This window comes from Talpa occidentalis, unplaced genomic scaffold (assembly GCF_014898055.3).
Source record: "Talpa occidentalis isolate TD23 unplaced genomic scaffold, MPIMG_talOcc4v2.1 talOcc4.3, whole genome shotgun sequence".
NCBI classification, from domain to species: domain Eukaryota; kingdom Metazoa; phylum Chordata; class Mammalia; order Eulipotyphla; family Talpidae; genus Talpa; species Talpa occidentalis.
In genome coordinates this window covers 71,386,172-71,409,533 of record NW_023603184.1, presented here as the reverse complement: position 1 = coordinate 71,409,533, position 23,362 = coordinate 71,386,172, and the positions used below count along the sequence as shown (strand labels likewise).

The 23,362-nt window shown below is 38.9% G+C and overlaps 1 protein-coding gene across 10 annotated transcripts in view; it reads right to left on the bottom strand.

Annotated features, from left to right (window-relative positions):
• The window catches only part of MGAT5 (alpha-1,6-mannosylglycoprotein 6-beta-N-acetylglucosaminyltransferase), a 320,132-nt gene that overhangs the window by 135,806 nt on the left and 160,964 nt on the right, over positions 1 to 23,362 (bottom strand). The window lies entirely within an intron of this gene.

Below are 23,362 nucleotides of genomic sequence, written 5' to 3'. Positions count from 1 at the left end.
AATGGAGGGACATGCTTCTGAAGACGTGTGAGGTCTGAAAAGGTAGCAGAATCTGGCAAGACCCAACAGGAAAAGCATGAGACACTGTAATAAATACTCTGGTATTCATGCTAAAGGAATGAGCGCTGAAAGGTTTTAAGGGCAGATGGTTATGATCAGGCTTTTAACGTAGGGCAGATACATCATTTTAGCTGGAAGTTAGAACAACCCTACACCCAAAATCAATATATATTTTTTTGGACTTCCCATATTTTCCAGAAATGCTTGGGAAATGTCACCATTACTTATTTCTAACAGTTTTTTTACCAAGTACTAATGAGAAATTAGATCTTAAGCTTCACTATCATTTGACAATGGTATTTAAACGTCAGTGACTGTTGGGGCTAAAAAAGTTAATGGTAAGTAGCTGTGCCTGTCTCTTGAAAACAAGTTCTTTGGATAGTCAGAACTTCTTGACCTCTTGGTTTAATGGACATGCTACTCACTAAGGACAGCTAGAGCCTAAAAATCAGGATTTTATCACAGATCGGAAGGAGCATCATTTAATAGCTAACATGGGAGATGCTTAGCCTGTCAGAGCTTCTGTCTCCTCATCTGTAAAATCGAAATGACTGCACCTCTGTTTCATTCAGTTTTTATTAAATAGTTAACATTTGCAGAGTGCGGTCTGGTACTCCCAACAGCTGATACCACAGAACACAGCAGGTGCTTAAAAGTTGGCAGTCGCTAAGTAATTACATACAAATTCACTCACTATATCCAGGAAAGCATTATTTCAAATGCACAGCTGCTTCTGGAAATGTGTTCTCTGATTGTGAAATGAACACAGGCTGGAGGTACTAGATGTCCCTATGGCTCCTTTTCTCTCCCTTGTAAGGGGACTAACCAATGGCAGCCTCAACAAAGAACAGCCAGTGCTTTTCAATGGCAGCTACTCCTATCATTTTTAATTCCGGTTTTGCTTAGCAACATCTGCCAAGCCAATGAAAAGCAGTCAAAATATCAAGAAATTAACCTGGGGATTTGGGGTGTTAGTAACCAGACATTTAAGGGATGCTTAGAGGGAAATGTCCCCTTTTTTCACTCACTAGGTACGAGGCCCACAAGCAAAAACTGGTTCCAGACAGTGGGGATCCTCTTTATTAAGAGATTTCAGAAACAAAAATATGTTTATGCCATTGGTCAGCAAAATTTTGATCTTAAAGACCAGAGAGCAGCTATTTCAGATGCTGCAGGCCACACAGTCACTGTGTAACTACTCCACTCTACTGCTGTAGCAACGAAAGCAGCCACCAAAAACAGGGGAATGAACAGGCGTGACTGTGTTCCAGTAAAAGTTTATTTACAGAAACAGGCACACAGCGCTGGGTCTGCTGTGCTAACAATGTCCCCGAATGAGGTTCCATTTCTGCAAAGACCTGCTAAACCTTCTTTAAGGATATCTGCAGATGATACTCCACCGGGAGTGCCCTAATCCTCACCCCTTCCATGCTCCATCCTCTCTCCACCCAGCTCAAGTATCACCTCCAGAAAAAAAAGTCATCCTTCTCAGTCTTCACACAAGGATGGGAATCAGGATTTACTTGGGATCGTGTGCTGCCCTCCTACAGAGGTCTCTCTCACCACACAAGCAATGTCCTTCTTTCCTTTACATCTGTCCATCTCTCCCCTCCCCAGAACAGGAGGAAATAATGGGAAGGTGATACCTTTCTGTTCTATCACCAGACATTCAATAAGCGCTATTTGAGTGAATAAGCACATGGATGCACCTTCTGCCTGCCCCCCTGTGCCGAACTTCTGCTCACAAGTCGACTGAGCTGAGATCCCTGCTGGGCCTGGTTGTTACTCTCCCTCCAACTGGCAGTCTGTCAACTAACCTGAAAAAGTCTCCTCTGCAATTCCATTTTGACAGATTTTCTCTCATCTATTTAGTTACACAATGCTGAGTTTGAACAGATAACAAATTCTAAAATTCTAGTTTAAAGGCTCAGGTTCTGGGGTAGAAGGGAATTGAGAAAGGGCCAGGGGTCACGTTGCTCCCTGAATCTCGCCACCAGTAACCTGAACAAGACTCCATTACCTCATAGCTCTGGAGGAATTTTGGCTTCTCTGAGGACAGTTTTCCATTTTGTTTCTATCACAATGACAAAAACGCAATAAATAATGTTTTTATTAGTGTGTGTTCACAGAAGATTTTTCCTACCCTTGGAAAAGCCTCCAGTCTAAGCTTGGAGAAGAAAATTCAGGTCGAAAAGGTTCATGTTACTGCTTACCAGTAACATGAGACTTAGCCTATGCTCCGGAGGAGAAAGGGTTCTATTAAGCTTCATACTCCTCAGCACTCCCACCTTTTTTTTTTTTTTTTTTTTTTTTAAACCAGTGAAGGCACAAGGAAAGGATAGGATATTAATTTAAGCAATGAGGCTCATGTTTTACTACTGTTCAGGGTTCACTCTCATCACTCGCTCTCACATAGCAGCTTAAATTGTGTCTTTCATGGACAACTTCACCTCTGTACTATTCTAAGGTACTGTTATCCAGCTACCAAATAAAAAGGCAAATTACCAGGTGTAAAAAAATCTGTTGTTTTATCTGTCATTTGTACCCACTCAAGATCGTAAGAGCTTGAATCTAACAGATTAATCTGAGAATGCATTTCCTGTTATCAAAAAAATCTCATGACTCAGGCAGAACACTTGCACGGCAAGAGCGAAAGTGTCAAAACATGCTGTAAATGTACCCAAGGGGGGTGTCCCCATCGAGGATGGAGCCAGAGCCGCCTGACAGTCCTGATATACATACATATGTTGAAAGAGACATATAGACAGACAATGGCATTTTAAATATATCTTTGAAAGTGACAGCGACAAGATATATGAGACTTGGTAAACAGACTTTTTTCATTCATGCTTTTCTGTCCTTCTGTTGAGGGAAGGAAAGTGGGGTACCAGGAGGGCAGAATTAAATGGTAATGGGCTCACAATAGGATGGTGAGAACAAAACTAGGGTGCCCCAAGATAAGAAGTGAAGGGTGCTAACTTGCCTCGACATATTATCTGCCATTCAAAATATCTGTCATATACCTGATCATATTTTATTCTCAACATCCTCCTGAAAAAGGAAGACAGTCACCTCATCTTCAAGTTTGGAAAGGGGAAACTTTAAAATCCTCAACATCCATCTCCAACTCAACTGGCAGTTTCTCCGTACATCTTTCAAAAGCCTGGCATTTTGCCAAGCGCTGAAAAGTCTGTTATATCCTTGAAAGATGTGGTCTATTCCTTCAAGGAGTTCCCTAAGGTGTGAGGGGAAGAGGGACCACATGCAACAGGGCTGGGAGACCCTCCCCAGAAGTGGTAAGGAGAGGGAGAGCGAGAGGTGTTTGTAAATAGCCCCCCGCCCACACACAGAAAAAAACCAACAAATTTCAGAGTGGAAGCTGACTCTAATGAGAGGAGCGCCTCCTTCATCGAAGCACATTGTACAACAATTACAGCAAAGATGACAAGAGTTTGAAATGGCACATTTGTCTAAGAATTTGTAGAAAACAATGCCATTAACTTTTAATCTAAAACTGTACAGGCATTGAAGTTTACAGATATTTCATTTCTTCACCACCTCTATCTTAAAGATGGGGGAGCAGGCAAAGGGGAAAACAGAAAAAACGTTTTGAAAACAGAACTCTTGGGCCTCCTGGTGTCACAAGGGGTTAAGACGCAACCTATGAAGCTATCCACAGCCTCTGCAGCATGAGTTCGATCCCCCGGCCAGCCAGGGAGCAATTCACATGGCACAGCAGACCTCTCCTGACTCACCCCCTGCTCCTCTCAGCAGTGTATTTTGGTCAGTCTGCCTGTTCTGTTCCCCATTCTCTCTCTGGTGAATCCTGTCACCGTCCCCCCCCCCACGTCTGGCCTGTACCCCAGCTCTTGTATGCATAAAATAAAATAAATCTTAAAAAAAAAAACCAGAACTCTCATAAAACACGACCATCTCTCCACCCCTAGAAAGTTTTAGGAAACTGAGTTCAATGTTGCTGTCCAGTTCCTTTGCCAGCAGTTAAGATAACCATCTTCATGAGCAAGGGCTTGGTGCAGTCCAGAGGTACCCCCACACATTTTGTCTCAAAAGATAAAAGGGTCTCCAGTGATTCTGCTTTGTGTGTAAGACAAGGCAGTGTTTCTCCCAAAACACCTGATAGGAAACAGGTGGCCTCATTATCAGATGGCCCCAGCTGGCGCCCTCATGGTCATGCCACTGGCTCGGTTGCTTTGTGCCAGCCAGAAACTAACTCTATCTCTATGCTCAGCCCGGGGATCCAGCTCCTGCCAGCACTTTCATCAGCTGGCCTTGCTTCAAGAGTTAATAGCAATAAATCGAGTAGAAATCAACCATGGTGAAATATAACCTCCCATTAAAAACGACCTCACCAACCATTCTCAGTTTGGCAAATATTCATTTAGGACCACTTTACTTTTGCATTAAGAAAAAAAACTGATTTAATTTCCACAGGTGAGTCACATACACATATTCCAGTCCCAGCAATGGTAATAAGTTGTCCTCTGACCACCAAAGGACCCGGGAGCCAGGTTGAGTAACGGGTGCACTTCACTTATGGATGCCCCATTCACGAACCTGCAGGGATGCACACTGGGAACCTTGAAAAAGAGTTCTATTTCATTGCTTTGTTTTGTTTTTTAACCTAAGAAGTGAGAAAAGCAGTCATCGTACCAAAGGATTTAGAGCTATGAGGGACTTCTAAAGCCCTCTCGGTCAACTCTTTTCTCTAATACATAAAAGTTAGGACTAGAGAGATAAAAGTACTGTCCTCATTCACCGATTAAATAAAATTTATTCAGCACCTCCAAATACAAGGCATTCTGTATATTTAACCCAGGATTCTGCGTTCTAGGTCAAGGTCATTGCCACTACACTATTACTAGGTGATTAAAAGGTACACTGCCATCATTACTGCCACCTTCCTCTGAAGAGGAAAATGGAAGAGTCACACTGAATGACAAAATGATGAATTCTTACACCTCTCTGAGTAAGCAACCCCAAAAGCTTCAGAACTTGTGAAAAAACCCAAAGCTACAGTATTATCCATGTACAAATACTACGGCATAATGGAAATCAACAAGGAAATCATATTCAATGTACAGAGTTTCTCATTAGACACAAGTTTTCAAGGATTGAAGTGAAGCAAAGAAAAAACAAGCATAACTTTTTGTCATAAAATTTTAAATCACAGTCCAATAACTTAATTACTTATACTACCTGTCCTTTATTAATCCTTTTTTGCAGAATTATTTGCTTAAGTAAGCTTTAAACACAGCATTAATAAGGTTTTTCCATTTTTTTGTAAAACAGAATTAGAAACAGGACCTAGGATTAAGATACTCAGTCAGAAGGGCAGGATTTATAAGGAGGTCACACACACACAGACACACATGCACACCCCTCACCCTCCGATTCCAGTAAGTTCTCCAGACACTGTTACTGATAAAAAGCGATCCAAGTTCCACGAATGGGCACACACCACCAGGCAAAAAAGGAAGGGATATACAATTTTGAACAACAGTATGGAAAAAGGCCTGAACTGCTCATTACTAGATTAAGTGGAAGAGAAACCACCCCATCATACCGAAGTGCTGTATTTTGGGTCTCTTTGTTATCACACTTTAGTTTGTACCTTACCAGACAAATAAGATATGAGTTGAGTTTTAAGGTACAAGAAAGAGGGGAAAGAGAAAACTAAGCATGTGGAAGAACCGTAATTATGACAGTGTAGGCTCCTCAAAAGTGTTGAAGCGGGCTTTTCCCAACATGTCCAAAACAGGTTTTTCCCATTACCTGTCACCTTGGTGTGTAGAAAAAGTTCAATCAAGACCCTATAGGCCTTGGGAGAAACAATTACTGTTAATTAACGATTGCTGATGACCTAGATTTAGGGACATCTCCAGATAGAACCTTTATATCAGAGAAACTTATCTTAAAGCAGGGCAAACATCTAGAAGCAGAGTTTTGTCATATCAAGTCACACTCATTATATGAAATACCCTTCTCTCTCCTTAACCTCCCCAGGCCCCTATTCCATTCCTTAACTCAGGATATAAATCCCTAGTGTGTCCCACTTACTTTAGGATTTACAACTATGTAAATTCTCCACAGAGATGTAGCTAATCTGTCTGGTGTTCACCTCGTCCACCTGAAAAGAACTCAAAGGAGTGAGAGAATTTTCCCCTGCATCCCAACAATAGCCAATATATAGTGACTGACTACTTACTATTACACTCTCTACCACTCTCACTACAATCCATGAACATGGATTTTCTCACTTACTCCTCACAGTAACCCAAAGAAGGAAGTGTTATTATCCCCATTCTTAGCAGAAGACCCCAAGGCCCAGAAAGATCAAGTAACTTCGCCAAGGTCACAGAATAAATCAGTTCTTTTTAACCCTCTCTGTACATTAAAATCATTTGGGGAGCTATTACAAATGTATCCCACCATCCAGATACTCTGATTTAAATGGTGTGGGAAATAATTTAGCCACTGACCCCCATTTTTTTTTTTCATGTTTTCATTATCTCAGGTGATTCCAATGGGCAGCCACTGTTGGCAACCAACAGAAATAAGGTGGGCATACTGGAAAGGAAAGGTTAGTAGAGTAGAGAAGGCCTATTCAGCTGAGGTGGAAGGTTCAGAACAGTAACAAGATAAAAGGTTAGAAAAGGGAAGCTGGCCTTGCATGCTACAGAATCAGGTTTAGCACACAATTTATCATTGTAGGAAACAGGCAGGAAGCAGTCTGTGCTGTGGAGCTGTGTATAATGGCCCTGGGGAAGTGCCTGAGAATATTCAAATAGAGAAGCAACACAAAAAAATCCAAAAAAAAAAAAAAATCCAAGGAGAAAAAAGAGCAAAAGTCACATTTGAGGGGGGAAAACATGACCATATACTTTTTAAAAGATTCTATGGCATGAAGTCTTAAAATTGAATAGTTCACACTTAAAGTTGTAAACCATGAAGAAGCTGAAGGCCATCTTTCACTGGTAAGAACTTCTGCAGGTAAGGAAATCTAAGATATTTTTCTGACACAAAGGCTATAAGAAAATTATGAATGTTCAATCCCTTCTTTGGTTATAGCGGCTTGTAATGTCTATCTTGAATAGCCTTTTTAACATCCATTTTCATTTAAACTCTCAAAGGCACCTACTTTGTAGGTAATTGGTAAATCCTTTCCAAGTCCCCAAATACATTTCCAAAATGACATTGCATCAGCCTAAAGTTATAAAGCTACAAAAATCAAATAATAAAAATCAAAATAATAGATCTATCCTCTCACAAAATGCCAGCTCCTTCAGCAGTCACCATGATAGATGTTTCCTCATTATGAAGCAACCTGTTCCTGGAATGGACACTGTAAAATGCACCCAGGAAGAGCAGCACTGCCTTGCTCTGGTATTTTCAAGAACTTAACCACATCCAAACGAAGCAGAGGAAATTGCAGAGAAGGTGGGTGAAGACTACGTGATGGAAAGGACAGGCGCTGGAAGGGTAGAACATCTAAGAGATCTCAGCTGAGATTACCCCTCTGTTGCTTGCCAACTCAACAACCTGGCAATTATTGACCCTGCCTGAGCCCACATTTTCTCACATCATAAAGTCAGGAAAACCTTCGAACATTTGAGTTATCCTTTCTGGGCCAGGAACTGTACCTGGTGCTCACTGATTATCTCATGTGACCCCAGAACAACATCCAAAGCTGAATATGGAATGCGAAGGGAGGTAAAGCCTGAGAGACTGCTTTACCCCACATGGAAACCTCACCCACAAGCTTTCAGCCACACAATTTGTCGATTTGTTCAATATTCTATATACTTGTCCTACTGTCTGTATATCCTTTGTGCCTATCTGTATTGCTCATCCCTGATTATTTTATATCATAAAGCTTGATGGGGTGCAAAACAAAGCTAGTGATTAAAATGCTCTGAATTTATGGAAGGAAAAAAGTCCAAATCTTTCAAAATGAATAGAGTAACAGTGTATACTGTATATTCTAATAGTTCTAGAATTAGATATAAAACTGAGTTTCAATATGATTTGGATATTCAGTTCTTTTTATACATAAATATACATAATTCATCTTTATGTAAGTGCCATATTCAGTAAGTTTATACTTAATTTCTGCTGCAACAAATTGTTGTTCAGCATTTTAAGTAATAAAGCATGGGGTATAAAATATTCCACATAGATATTATGTATGTATCCAGTTATAATAGTTGGGCATAATTTCACTAAAACAAAGTCATGATGGTGTCATAGTTCCAGATATATAATTTCTTATGTAACACTTTTTCACCATAAGATATAAGAGTGTAAAACCAATTTATGGTCTTAGTCAAGGAGAAAGGGGACTGGCTAAATGAGGTGAAAGGGGTCAACTCTATGAAGGATGGGATTAGACTTAATGGTGAACATAATGTAGTGGATTCAGATTATAATGGTGTACATCTGCAACCTATAAAATGTTATACATCAATGTCACATCAATAAAATTTTTTTTAAATGGTACTGAGAGATTTGCTGTAGCATCAGCTGATAATTCAGATTTAAGAAAATATACTGGGAAGTATGTGGTAGAGATCAAGAATTCAAGATTATATTTGCAAAATTACAACATATTCTCAAGTTGGGGAAGGGAATCTATGGTGATTTTTATACCTATTTTCCTTGTCCAATATGCCAAGGTAGGGCATACTCTTTCAATACCTCTCCTCACACATAGCTTCCTGGATGAGGGAAAAAAGCATGATGTAGTTTCCTACTGTAACAAACAGCTGCCCCTGGACTATGGACCTTACTTTCTTCACTCTCCAGAACAGCAAGTGGTTCAATTTTTCTTTTAAAACATGGTTCAGTACACATCCTACACCTTTGACTATTCTTATCGAACTGTCAAACATGTAGGATTTGGATTTTGTTAAGGAAAATATACACAGTTAATGTGTGTGTGTGTTTCTTGAAACTGTTAAATGGGGAATTAATAATTATGGAAGACAGGTGAGGTCCCTAGGCTATTCTAATTGTACAAATTGCCCAAAATAGGTGTATTATCATATCATTCAATGTCCCTCTGTTGGATCACCTGTCACAAGCCTTTATGCCTATAGGCAACGAAGAAGTACTTTGAGTATTCCTTTAATAGGAGATCAAGATACATTTTTATTTTTATGCTCTCAACAGATATTTTTATTTTGTTTGGTTGCTTGGTTATAGCCCTCCTCCTCCCTTTCAAGCATGGAAAAATTAGTTAATTTAGAATTAAGATGACACCTTGATAATAAGTTTTTGGTGCCAGAACAGCAGAGAGAACAAAAAAAAAAAAGCTGGAGGTCTAGAATATTGAGAACAACTGCAAATACACCAAACTGTTGGGTAAAAGCATGAATTAGGGTTGAGAGCTGCTTAATTTTTAGGTCTCATATGATTTACCCAAAGTTGCATGAAATCCATAAACCCATCAGCATAAATATACATGCTAAACTTGTTAGATATACTCTTGGCTAAAGAATGTCTCTCAAAAATCAGGCTATCTTATAACTTAATTCTTTTCCTCACCATAACCAGGTTTTTCTTCTCATGGAAAGGAAATAAACCTGGTATTAAGACTACGCAAATTTGAACACTGATAGCTTGTGAAGTTGAGAGTAATGTGTATATTCTTAAATGTTATAAATATTATGCTGGCACACCAGTGCAGGAGAGTTCCTTTTTCTCCACATTCTCACCAACATTTGAGGGGGGTGGGAATTATATGGGGACTATAACCAAGATGAAAATGCATACATTGTGCAAAAATGAAAAATGTTGTAAAAAATATATAAAAGAAAATAATGAGAAAATGTTTAAGAAGCAGGAGAAAATTGAGACACATTTCAAAAATGTGTCTTATTACCTACAGAAATGTTGATATCTAGCAAGTAGAGCTGAAATGAGTTGCTTCTTCCCAAGTCTTTTTCATGTCAAGACAAAGTGACCCAGTTTCCGCATAATATCCACATCCCAAGGTCAAGGGCAAGAAAAAAAAAAAAAAGACACTCTAGTATCACATTATTACAAGGGGCTCCAGTATATGCTTTTAGGTTCCAGCATATTTTTACTCTCCTTCACTTAATGTTTCTTCCCTTTTGGCTGCATGACCTGTGGATTTTAAGCTCCAATGTCAAGACCCAAAGATAATACCTTACATAAACTGTCAGCCAGTTCCCCTTTAACCAGTCCCTTTACACACACACACACACACACACACACCCTATTGTTTTTACTTCTGATTTAATTCTGAGAGACAAATTAACAGAATCAAAGTTGGTTCTTCGAAAAGATGAAGAAAATTTATAACCTCCAGCAAGAGCATTCAAGAAAAAAATACAAATGTGTATATAAGGCATTAAAAGAGGAATGTCACTACAATTCTACAGATGTTAAGAGAAATTATGAAGTTGTGACAACACAGTCCACTATTTAGAAGAAACAATGGGCTCATGTATTTCTGGCAGCATTATCTATAATAGCCCCAAACTGGAAGGGATTCACATGGTCATTATCAGGAAAATGTTTATCAATTATACTACATAAATACAACAGAACAGAACTCTTCTATGGTTTAAAAAAACAAAACAGGAACACATTACTTATCTCTGGCTGAATCTTGAAAAATATGAATGCTGGGAAAAAAGTCAGACACAGAAAAATGTCTAAATGGTATGATTTGATTTTTATGAAGCTCAAGAACAGGCAAAATTAATGTATGGTGATAGAAATCAGAACAATGATGCCTATGGGGAATGGAGACTGAATAGAAGGAGACAGGAGGGAACATTCTAGGGTGATAAATATGCTCTGTATCTTGCCTGCAGTGCTGGCTTTATGGATATACACATTTATCAAAACTCATCAAATGGTACACTTAAGATCTTTGCCTTGCATTACATGTAATTTTGCCTCACATAAAAATTAAGCTAAGTTGCTTAAAAATTTATATTTTCTCTATGACTTAAGAATGCAGATCAAGGATCATTATTTTCCTTTGCTAATCTCATTTAACAACTCCATGCCCACCATCTTCAGAGAAAAGACATTCTCCAATAAGCTCCTACATATCCTAAAGTGCCTCAAATAATAGCAACTTAGTGGCCTCCCATATTACATGTTACTGTGGGCTGACCAGGCTAAGGGCTCCCTCAGTTTAGACTGGTTAAAAAGGCAGAGAACTGACATTTAATCTTTATTCTGGAAATTACAATCTCAGAGTTAAGTACCATCTGTTGGTGAAGTGTTTTTCTCGGTCACTGACCGCATTTAGGTGTCCCTTATTTGGAGAAGACTTGTTAATTGTGTATTTATAGTGCATGGCCTGAAGCTGAAGATGGGTCTAAATAACAGCCTTCTCTCTAAAATGTAGCCGCATATGTGCAGATAGAGGCAGAAGTAGCAGGAAATAATTCACCCACAAGACACTCAACGGAAGAAAAGATGTGATTTCACTCCTCCCTGGTCTGTAGGCTTGGACAGAAATCACTCAACTTCAATTTATAATATACAACCCTGTTTTTCAGCCTACTTGTAGTATGTGCTTTTCTGTCCCTCAAACAAAGTTGAAAATAGAAAATGGTCTAAGTGATGGAAATAGGAGTAATTAGGGAGTTTTAATTTGGGAGTATCATGTACAGGTAATACACCAAAGGGTCAGAGTATAGTTGCTTCTTGCAAAAGATATAGCAAACACGAGAGAGGGAGGAAGGAGGGGGGAGAGAGAGAGAAATATATATAAAGAAGATTTTCATTTTATTTCCCACAGATTGACCAGAACAAGAAACTAACTTAAAAGTAACCTTTGCAATAAAACTGCAGATCTAAGAGTAACACAATTTCCATCAATGATGATTTCCCTATCTGTATGACAAAATTCAAGAGCTTACAGGTATTCACAGAGTTCTAGATAAATTCAGCACTGCAATAAGAAAGCCACAGTGAAGCATATTGGGAAGAACAAGGGTGAGTTTTTGCTACAGGAAGGGGAAACTATTCAAGGAAGATTTAGTACACTGATTATGGGATTAAAGATAATTTTGAAGTGGAAAAAAATTTTTTTATGGAGCCTTTACCACTAATTCTGAAATCCTTAGGAAATTAATGAGACAGGATAAATATTCGATACTTACCTAAACAATATTTAAATTGCGTATATGCACCACGTCTTCTTATCCAGTCATCTATTTGTGGGCATTTGGGTTGTTTCCAAAGCTTAGCTATTGTAAATAGTGCTGCTATAAACATAGGGGTGCAGGTGCCCTTCTGAATTAATGTTTCTGTGTCTTTTGGGTAAATACCTAGGACTGCAATTGCTGGATCATATGGAAGCTCTATCTTTAGTAGGTCAAAAAGTCCCCACACAGCTCTCCATAGTGGTTGGACCAGTCTGCACTCCCACCAGCAGTGCAGGAGAGTTCCTTTTTCTCCACAACCTTGCCAACATTTGTTGTTGCTAGTTTTTTTAATATGTGCCATTCTCACTGGTGTAAGATGGCATCTCATGGTAGTTTTGATTTGCATTTCCCTGATTGCAAGTGACGTTGAACATTTTTTCAAATACCTTTTGGCCATTTGTATTTCCTCTTTGGAGAAGTTTCTTTTTAGCTCTTGTGCCCATTTTTTGACTGGATTATTTTGTTTTTGTTGTCTCATCAGTTCTTTGTAGATTTTTGTGATCAGTCCTTTATCATTAGTGTTGTGTGCAAAAATTTTCTCCCAGTTGGTGGGGTTTCTCTTTATTTTGGTTATTGTTTGATAAACACATGCAATTTGCAGCAACATGGATGAGCTAGAAGGGATCATGCTCAGCGAAATAAGCCAGAAAGAAAAAGATAAATACTGGATAGTCTCACTCATAACAGGAATCTAGAAAACCTAAATAAGGTACAGGAAAAAGAATAACTATAAGAAAAAAATCAAAATCAACAAACAACTATGAACCAGAGACACACTTTGGAGGGGGGAAGGAGGGATTGGGGTCAAAATCAGGGGGTTGCAATTGTATAGGGAATATAAACATAAAATTATAAAAAAAATAAAATTTAAAAAATAAAAAAATAAACAATATCTAAATACTAGTTATGAGAAGGACAGGATTTAAATAGATACCTACAGGTGGCCTGTGAACTTCCATAAAAATTTTAGTCTGTACTATAAAACCAAGAATTTTGTCTGGTGTTGGCTCTGTGCTCTAACCGGGATGTGTTTGTGCATGTAAACATGTCCACAAAACAAAACTGTTAGAAAGTCAATAAAGACTAACTTACACAAAGTCAGTGACCAAATATCAGCCTTCCTTTGTTCTCACCAGAACAACAACAGCTCCTTCAACTGATAGATTTTGTGAATTAAAGATGGTGGCAGTGGTCCTGGTATTTGGAACGGCAGATATAAACGCCAGGGAAGAGCAGGAAATGAAAAGCTGATGTGTGTCTGGGAAAGATGGAAAAGTACAGTAAAAAAGACCTAGGTTAAAATGTTCTCAAATGAGGCCTTTGCTCTTTTATAGGAAAGGGGAAGAACTGTTTTTCAGATATCCCTTATCTCTTCTTCCATTCTTTATTTGCCTTCCTCATTCAGAGGAAGGCCAGTTCTTCAACTGCTTTTATGTTTGTTGCTTTGGAATCATCTCAGTTTTTATCCATAATACCCAACCAACCCCTTCCAATCTAACACAAATAGCCCCACCCACATATACACACTTACCATCATCACCCCGTTCCCCAGATGAGTGTAAAATTGTATACCTTTACATTCTCATGTAACTTAAAGGGAAATAATTGGTTATATAGGAAACCTTCACCAATTTGGCTAAAAGGAAACCAGACTAAGAAGTAAGTGCTTGGTAGGCATATTTTTTATAGTCAATGTTACTTTTCTAAAGTTTTATTAGAAAAAATGTGAAATACATACAAGAGTAGAAAAATATCATGAACCCATTCTACCATTACTTAGCTTCAATAGTTAATATACTGCTAAAGGGGCCTCCTGGTGGCGCAAGGGGTTAAGATGCAACCTATGAAGCTACCCCCAGCTGGTCAGTGAGCTAGCCACATGGCGCAGCAGACCTCTCCTGACTCACCTGCTACTCCCTACAGCAGTGTATTTCACTCAGTCTGCCTGATCTGCTCCCCACTCTGTCTCTGGTGAATCCTCTCACTACCCCCCACCCCCCCCACACACACAGCTCTGGCCTATACCCCAGTTGTTGCGTGCATAAATAAATAAATCTTTAAAAAAAATAATATACTGCTAAATATAAGTGACGAGACAGCACAATCTTTTTCCAGGTCTTAGTGGAAAAGCACTTTGTTCTTTTCTATTAACTATGATGTTACCAATGTTCTTCCTAGTTTAAGTATTTTTTCATGGGTCAATTTGAATTTTCTCAAAAGCTTGCCCGCATCAATTAAAGTGATAGGTGATGGGCCTCCCCGGTGGCATAGCAGTTGAGCGCTGGGTTGCGAAGCTGCCCGCAGCCTCTGCAGCGCCAGTTCGATCCCCAGCTGCTCCCCAGCCACTAGAAGAGGGTACCACATGGCACGCAGACCTCTCCTGCCGCCCGCTGCTCCCCTCAGCAGTGTGCTTCGGTCCTTCTGCCTGCTCTGCTCCCTGCTCTGGCTCTGGTGATTCTCTCACCCTCCTGAGCTTCTGACTGTACCCAGTGCTTGTATAAATAAATAAATAAATCTTTAAAAAAAAAAAGTCATTTTGGAACTTTGTTCTATTAATATGATGTATTATATTAATAACTTCCAAATGTTAAAGTAACCTTGCATTCCTGAGGTAAATTTCAATTAAGCATGATACGTAACCTTTTCTATATGTTGTTGGATTCAGGTTTCTAATATTTTAAGAGTTATTTGTGATGTCTTTGTCTAGCTCTGCTAACCAGGTCAACTGGACTCAAATTGTGCTGAGAGGTGTCCCCTCCTCATATATCTTTTTTTTTTTTTTTTAAGATTTTATTTACACACGAACCGGGTATAGGCCAGATGTGCGGGAGGGTGAGAAGATTCACCAGAGACAGAGCAGGGAACAAACAGAACAGGCAGACTGACAAAATACACTGCTGAGGGGAGAGTTGGCGAGACAGGAGAGGTCTGCTCGCCATGTGGGTAGCTCCGAGGCCGGTGGGGATCGAACCAGCACTGCAGAGGTTGCGGACAGCTTCAAAGCACTGCGCTCAACTGCCTGAGCCACCAGGGAGGCCCCACCTCCTCCTATATCTTGTGGAAGAGTTTCTAAAGAATTGGAATCACATCATCTTTAAATATTTGATAGAATCACTAATGAAGCCATATGAGGCTATATATTCCTTTATGAGAAGGAAAGTTAATAGATCAATAGTTGTTATTGATCTATTCAAAAGGCTTTGAGTATAGATTACTCACATTTTTCTAGGAATTTGCCCATGACAGCAAAGTTTTCTAGCTTTATGGCATATGTTTATATTGAGTATTCCCTCATAATGTTCTCAATTTCTGTCGGGTCATTAGTGATGTCCTCTTTTTCTTTCATGAGTTTAGTGATTTACATCTATTTTCTTTTGATCAGTCTAGACAACGATTTGTCAATTTTCTTGATCTTTCCAAAGACCCAACTTTTCATCTATATCCTCCAATGTTGATTTCATTTTCATTAATTTCTACTAAACTTTATTATTTCCTGTTTTCTGCTTTGTTCTTTTTCTAGTTTCTTATTATCTGTACTTGTTATAACTTGGAAACTTTCTTCTTTCCTACTACAAGTGCCTAAAATTAAAAATCACATTGTTATAAACCTAATAACATTATTATTTTTATAAAATCTTAAAGAATGGGCCTCCCTGGTGACACAGGGGTTAAAGACAGCGCTATCAAGCTATCCCCAGCCACTGCAGCATGAGTTCGATCCCTGGTCTGCAAGGGATCAACCCACATGGCGCAGCAGACCTCTCTTGCCTCACCAGCTGTGCCCCTCAGCAGTGTATTTCAGTAGATCTGCCTCTTCTGCTCCCCACGTTCTATGGTGAATCCTCTCACCACCCACACCTCTGGCTTACAGCCCAGTTCTCATATGCATAAATAATCTTAAAAAAATAAAAATAAAATCTTAAAAAAGCTAAGAAAAAATATATCTAACTATATCTGTAATCCTTTATATTTACCCAAATATTTATCTTCTCTGTTCTTTGTCTTTTGTGCGGTCTTAAATTTAACAGTTGGTGTTGTTTTCTTTTAACCTAAAGGACATCCTTCAGTTTTACTTGGCAAGCCTGCTTAACAACAAATTTAGTCTTCATTTTTTCTAGAGGGGTTTTTATTTTTTTTTAACCTTTTTTTTTTTTTAAAGATTTACTTATTTATGCATACAAGAACTGGGATACAGGCCAGAGGTGCGGGGAGTGACAGGATTCACCAGAGACAGAGTGGGGAACAGAACAGGCAGATTGACTGAAATACACTGCTGAGGGGAGCAGTGGGCAAGACAGGAGAGGTCTGCTGCACCATGTGGGTAGCTCCCCGAGTCACTGCTGGGATCGAATGGGATCAAACTCCTGCCGACAGTTTCACAGCATTGTGCTTAATAATCCCTATGCCACCAAGGAGGCCCTAGAGATGTCTTCATTTTACCCTCATTACCTAAGGAGAGTTTTGTGGAAAAGTAATTATAGCTTTTTCCTCTGTCAGCACTTTGTGTAATACTGTCTGATAGCTACCATTGTTTCTGATGTGGTTACTTTTTTCTTATTGCTTTTGAAATTTTCTCCTGTCTTTGTCTTTCACAATGATGCTTGAATTACCTGTGAATCACCTGTGTTTATACAGTCATGTGACACATCATTTTGGTCAATGATGGACAATATAAAATGGATGCCCCTCTATATGGCCTGGGAATGATGTAAATGTGAGCACACTCTGAAACTCACACCACCAAATCATCAAATAACACATTCTCAGAATGTATTCCTGTGTTTAAGCAATGCATGATTAACTACTTTGGGTACATGGAGCATTTCGTTCAGTAAATTAATGTTCTTTATCAAAACTTGGAAGTTTTCAGCCATTGTTTATTCAAGACCTTTTACTACTCCCTTTTTATCTCTTTCCTCCATTCTCAGGGGCTCTATTACACATATATTACTATGCTTGAATTCACACAGGTCTCAGACATTGTTTTCATCATTCTTTTTATACTCTGTTCTTCAGACTGAATAATTTCAATTTATCTATCTTTGGTTCACTAATTACTTCTTTTGACAAATCAAACATTGTCATGACTTAAGGTTTAGTGAATTTTTCTTTTTCCTTTTTTATTTTTGAATTCCAGAATTTCCACTGGGTCATTTCTCATTGTTTTTTGTTGTTGTTGTTGTCATTCTCAAGTAATTAAGTTATTGTCATTATATTTTCCTTTACTTCTTAAAATACAGCTTAATTTAGTTCCTATATCTATCTATCTATAAATAGCTACTTCAAATCTTTGCCTGCTAAGCTCAAGATCTGGGCTCACTCACAGTTTCTATATATTTCTCCCTATCCCTTGTTATAGATCACTTTCTGTTTCTGATATGTCTCAGAATTTATTGCTGAAACTTAATATTTTAGATATAAATTGTAGCAGTTCTGGATTTTTATTCCCCTTGTAAGAGTTGTCCTATAATTTGGGTTTTTTTTTTATTTTTTAAGCTACTTGTCTAGAATAAATCTGTTAAATCTATTTCTTCCATGGCATTTTGTTATTAAACTATTTGTTAGTTTTTGTTTAATTCTTGTTTTTTGTTTGTTTTTAAGCTCAGAGTCCGAGGAATCACTACTGTATCTGTACAGCTTAGTTATCAGCCAATAATTAGCCAGACTGACGTCAAGTCAAGATTTCCATTTCAGGCCTCCCCGGTGGCTCAGCAGTTGAGCTCAGCGCTGTGGAGCTGTCTGCAGCTTCTGCAGTGAGGGTTCAATACCAGGCTGGCCAGGGAGATACCCACATGGCATGGCAGACCTTTCCTGTTGTGCCCACTGCTCCCCTCAGCAGTGTTTTTAGTCGTCTGCCTGGTCTGCTCCCCATTCTGTCTCTGGTGAATCCTCTCACCCTCCTGTGCCTCTGCTCTGTACCCAGTTCTTGTATAAATAAAAATAAAATCTAAAAAAAAAAAAAGATTTCCAATTTCTGGCAATGGATCTGAGTGTTTGTTGGTAGCACATTCAATACTCAGTAGTAGTCAAAAAAATCTATCCAGGCTTTTATTTTCTGCCATGCCCTCTTATATTTCCTCTGGTGTGCATGTAGGATCACGACCAAGGAAGAGTAGACAGCTTAGACCCACTCTGGTCTCTCCTGAGTACATCTGTGGAGAGTTATTAAAAAGTGCTTATGACTATCTTAAATCCCAGATGTCCACACTAAATATCTAATTAATCTTCTGGTTCACTGCTTGTCCCAAACCAGAAGGCAACATTGGTTTAGGTGAGCCAGTGGCATTCTCGTTTGCTTACCAAGATGACTACTGTTATTGACTGGATATGTAGTTCTTCTGTATTCTGTTCCAAATCAAGTCAACCCCATTTTATCATCAAAGTTGCTGGTTTTCTGCTGCTTTGTTAGGCACACCCAGTTGAGCTGGAGTAGAAAAGAGCCGCAACTCCAGGGAAAAGGTTGTCAGCTCCCCTTGTTCCTACACTGAGTTCATGAGTTGCTCACAAATAATTGCTTCTCAACTTGGCATACATCTTTTGTAAATTTCCAAGCTCTGAAATTGATATATTTGACAATTTTGTCCAGTTGTATTGTTGTCCCTCCCGCCATTTTTTTTAAAGGACTTGCCAATCTAGTGCCTCCACCTAATTGGCAGTCCTGCTCTCAATCTACATTGTATTTGCATAAAGAACTACAAATGCTGTGAAATGTAAAACTGTAATTTCTTCATAGCAATTTGTTTGGGAAATCATCATTTTCATCTATCTTTCCTTTTCTGGATCCTGTAACTCTTTCGATTTGAATACAGATTTTTGTTTTCCTTTCATAGCCTTTCATAGCCAAATAGCAAGTCTGTTTTATCCAAGCAAAGTAAGAGAAGGAAAGAGAAGTTAAAAGAAATAGATTATAAATGAAAAGAGTAAGGTCAGTTGTATAAAAAGATTCTCTTTTTTTTTTTTTTTTTAAGTTTCTGATGGACTCATACTCTATCAAGAATAAAGAAGGTTTTTTTCTTTCAAATATTAAAAGTAATTTCAAAGAGGGAGAAACAAGGACAAAAAGAGCAAGCAAAAGAACTGTAAATTCTAGTCATATGCTGTAAAGGAAACAAAAATATTTAACCTCCCACCAATAAAACTTGAAGCCAAGGACATTAAGAACAGGAAATTCAGAAAAACTAAATGAGCCAACCACTCCCTCAATACCAAACCAAGTAATTTAATATTTGGTGTTTACTTAGTGCCCACAAATTCCAGAAACGGACTCCCAAGTTCAGCTAGTTACAGATGATCATAGTAAAATTTTAAATTGTGTATTATATTTAAGTGCCAGGTGTCCATCCCCAATTCTCTGAAACACAGCCATGTAGAAAACACAGTGATTCAAATACAATGAGCTCTGCTTACCCCACTACACAAAATTTAATGAATTCAGTCTGTTTCCCACTCTCTTTTCCTTCCACTCCACTTCTTTGCCTAAATGGCCAAGATCAGAGTATTTCTTTTTCCAAAGAATCAAACCTCAAATAAGAACAAACATGTGTTAAGATTGCCAAAATTACTAGTTGAACTACCCTCTCCCCTGGCCCAGGATTTCACCTCTTTATTCTGTCTCCCAAATAAAGTTGTGATTATAATTGTGTCCCACTACAAAGAATAAAGCCATAGATTGCTACAAATGGGCAGGAGCGATGTGAATCTAACCTGTTCCCCTATCCTTAAGCAAAAATACAGACTACAACTTGGCGTAATTCAAGCTTCTTGAAACCAGTTCCTTTGGGAATCAAAGCTGCCCCAATAGTATTCTTGTTAGTTTCAAAAGATACTCTAAACAGCCTTTTCCTGTTTGATGGAAGCTAGTTACATCACTGAGAATCACTACCAGGCTTACTGATAATAGAACTATCTACCAAAATCAAGAAAGAGCAGAATGGGATTAAAAGGGATGGCCAAACACAGGGAAAGGCATTTCTACACCATGAAGATGTCTTTCCAATTATTTCATACTTCATAGCTCTAATGTGTGGAATTACTGAAGGAGGACCCAAATGACTGCATTTTCCCCTGCCTGAGAGAAGAAAGCCATGTAGTTGACTTGGTCCACTGAACTCCCAAATCCCCTGTCAGATTCAGTAAACACTTTTAGTAAAATCCCCTTTACTATGGCTACATTCAGTATAGTTTCTAGATTTGTCAGGCTACTCCAAGTCTCCAACTGTTCTTTTCTGGCATCTTTAAGTCCCCTAAGAATCACCACATGCCAATTAATGTATTGCGTATACCAAACTCTTTATCTGCACCTGTATTTTCTTAAGCCATAGACCACAATCCATGTATACAGAACTTGACCTGCAGTGGGATGTACCTGGGGTAAAAATTCCTTGTTAGATTACAGATTACCAAATTTGTCTCAGAAATGTGAATGTCATCTCCTGAAAGCTTAATCCTACTGACTTCTGAGGTAAAATTTCTCAGTATCCCAATAAAATATTTATGTTGAGACTTTATACTATGACTTGGAAATAGGTGAAAATAAAAATGAAAACATTAAAACGAAGAGAGTTACTTTATAGCTATGATGGAGATTTTCACACAACTTTCAAGGCTAGTGGGGCTAGACTGCCAACAACAGTGCCACCCTTAATTTATGCTAGAAAGAGTGCAGACCAATAACTATGAATGAAGGCAGAACAGAATTTTATTTCTTTCCTCTATTTTACGTCTCACTCACAGGCAAAGATTGGAAGTCACAAGAAAAGTGAGCCAGACTATACTGAACAGGAATCTTGTGTGAAGCAGCCCAGGTACTATTCCCTGTTAGATTTTCCTCCTATCCATCTGGAAATTGCCGCTCCCAGAAAGGCAGGAACCTGGAGAGGAAAACGCGGAGGGTGTGCTGTCTCCCCAGCCCCCATATTCCCCACAGTGTTTCACTTCCTTCCTATATGATAAGTGACAAGGAATGAGGGCAGAAAAGGGACTCACAGACTTGAATGTTGCATATCCCCCATGTCAGCCAGCTGTAGTGTTAAGGAGTTTGACCACTCTCCAAATAGGCAGCTTTCTAATTTAGCTTTAAAGGAAGAGAGAGATAGAGAAACCAAAAAAGAGGAAAGGAAGAAGAAAGGGTAGGTATGTGGAAGAAGTGAGATGAAAAATAAGGGAGCAAAGCACTTAACTTGTATTGATACCTGCAGGTTTGTGTTATTTCCCCTCATACTTACACTAAAATCACACCATGAGCAAAACAGTCTAATGCTTGGAACCAAGTGCCCACTGATAATGTATCCATTTGCAATTTAATGAATCTGCCATCCATTTTCAATTTTCATATTTTCCACTCAATGAATAGTAACACTTATTATCATATACATGTTATGAAAACATGCAGGAGGAGCCAAGGTGCACAGTGGTACTCAAAATGAATTGTAATTATTTGAGAATAGGCTATCTCTCATGTGTGAAGGTCTATTAAGGTCTTGTGCTCCCCTGGAGGCATGCCTGCTTGCTGATTTTTGCCAGTGATAACAATGAATTTGCCCTTAGTCAGGAACATTATGTGGGAAGGGGTGAGTAGCGGTTCACAACCTCATTTATCTAAAAGCTATTTGGAGACCCCACCTTGAAACCCAACCTTCCAGGTACTGACTGTTTTTATCGCTTAGGTATCTGGTTCAACTACAGTGTCTTTTCAAAGAGCTGCAACAGCAGGGAGTCCTATAACACTCTGATAAAGACCCCCTGAGTATCGTAGAGAGTCTACAGTACAACCTCTGGTTAGGAGAGATACCTGTAGAACAGAGACCTTAAAAAAAGAAATTCAGCCACCGACTATGACCCCAGGCAAAGAATGGAGAGTCAGATAGATCCTAATGAGGAGTAAAAAAGACACTCAGTGATATCTAGGATTTTGGTCTGGCTAGGTTGGGTTGTGGGAGAGAGGAAGAGGGAAAGTCTAAATTCTACTAAAATAATAGAAGTTTGGAATTGGAATCCCTTAAAGAGAATCCAAGAACCTGATTTTGTCCTCAGCTAAAACTACCAATTATTAGCAATGCTGGGGAGAGATACAAGCTCTCCTGTGGCTGATACAACATGATGGACTGGAAAGAGTATGTAGTCGGGTCTCCGCTGTTGAGAGCGGAAAGATTTAGAGCAAATGTCACTCTCCAATGCTCTCCTCCAAGAGAGAGCTAGGAGGCAGGTTGTAGAACTACTTCCTAGTCTACCTTTCCTGAATTACACTCAGTTCCAAAGACACAGGCACAATCTAAAAATTTTTCATTCAATGAGGCAACATTTACCTGCCAAGAGAGTTTCCATGCTAGTCATTCATTCTGAGTGGACCCAGGCCTTTCACAAATTAAAAATGTGAAACTCTAGGGGAAAAAATATTACTCATGTCAACTCAGCCTAGCCTGACACAGTCTACCAGGTTAATGAATTTGAGAGGGGAACTTTTTAGATCAACAGTCATGGAAGGTTCCAGAAGAACCCAACACTGTTACTGTTTATACAAAGGGAGAGACAAAATACCAAGCTTAAAGCTGCAAAGAAGACACCAAATACAGAACATCAAAGGGTTCTAGCAGAATCCAAATTCTGTAAGTCTCAAAGAAAATCAGACCAGAAGTAATCACAGTGGCTCCTATTACAATTAATGTAAAATATTCTCCCAGCATCAAATGTGTGACCCTAACTTGGCTTACACAGCTGGTATCCCTCTTATCCGCACTCACTGTACTCTGCCACACTGGCCTCCCTTTGACCTATGGACATGCTAAGGAATGCCCCTGGTCCTAGACCTTTCTCCCTGCATTTTTCCTCTGTGACTCCCTCATTTTATTCTGATTTTGGCTAAAACTGCCTCCCTAACCATCCTAAATGCACTCTCAACCTATCCAGGTAATTTTCTCTTTCTTTTTTAAAAAAAAAAAATTAATTATTTTATTTTATAAGTTTTTTACATCATTTTTCATTTTTGCACAACGTATGCATTTTCATCTTGGTTATAGTCCCCATACAATTCCCACCCCCCGTATTTTGACCCTCCTCCCCCCCCCCCATAATGAGCAGTATTATTTACAATA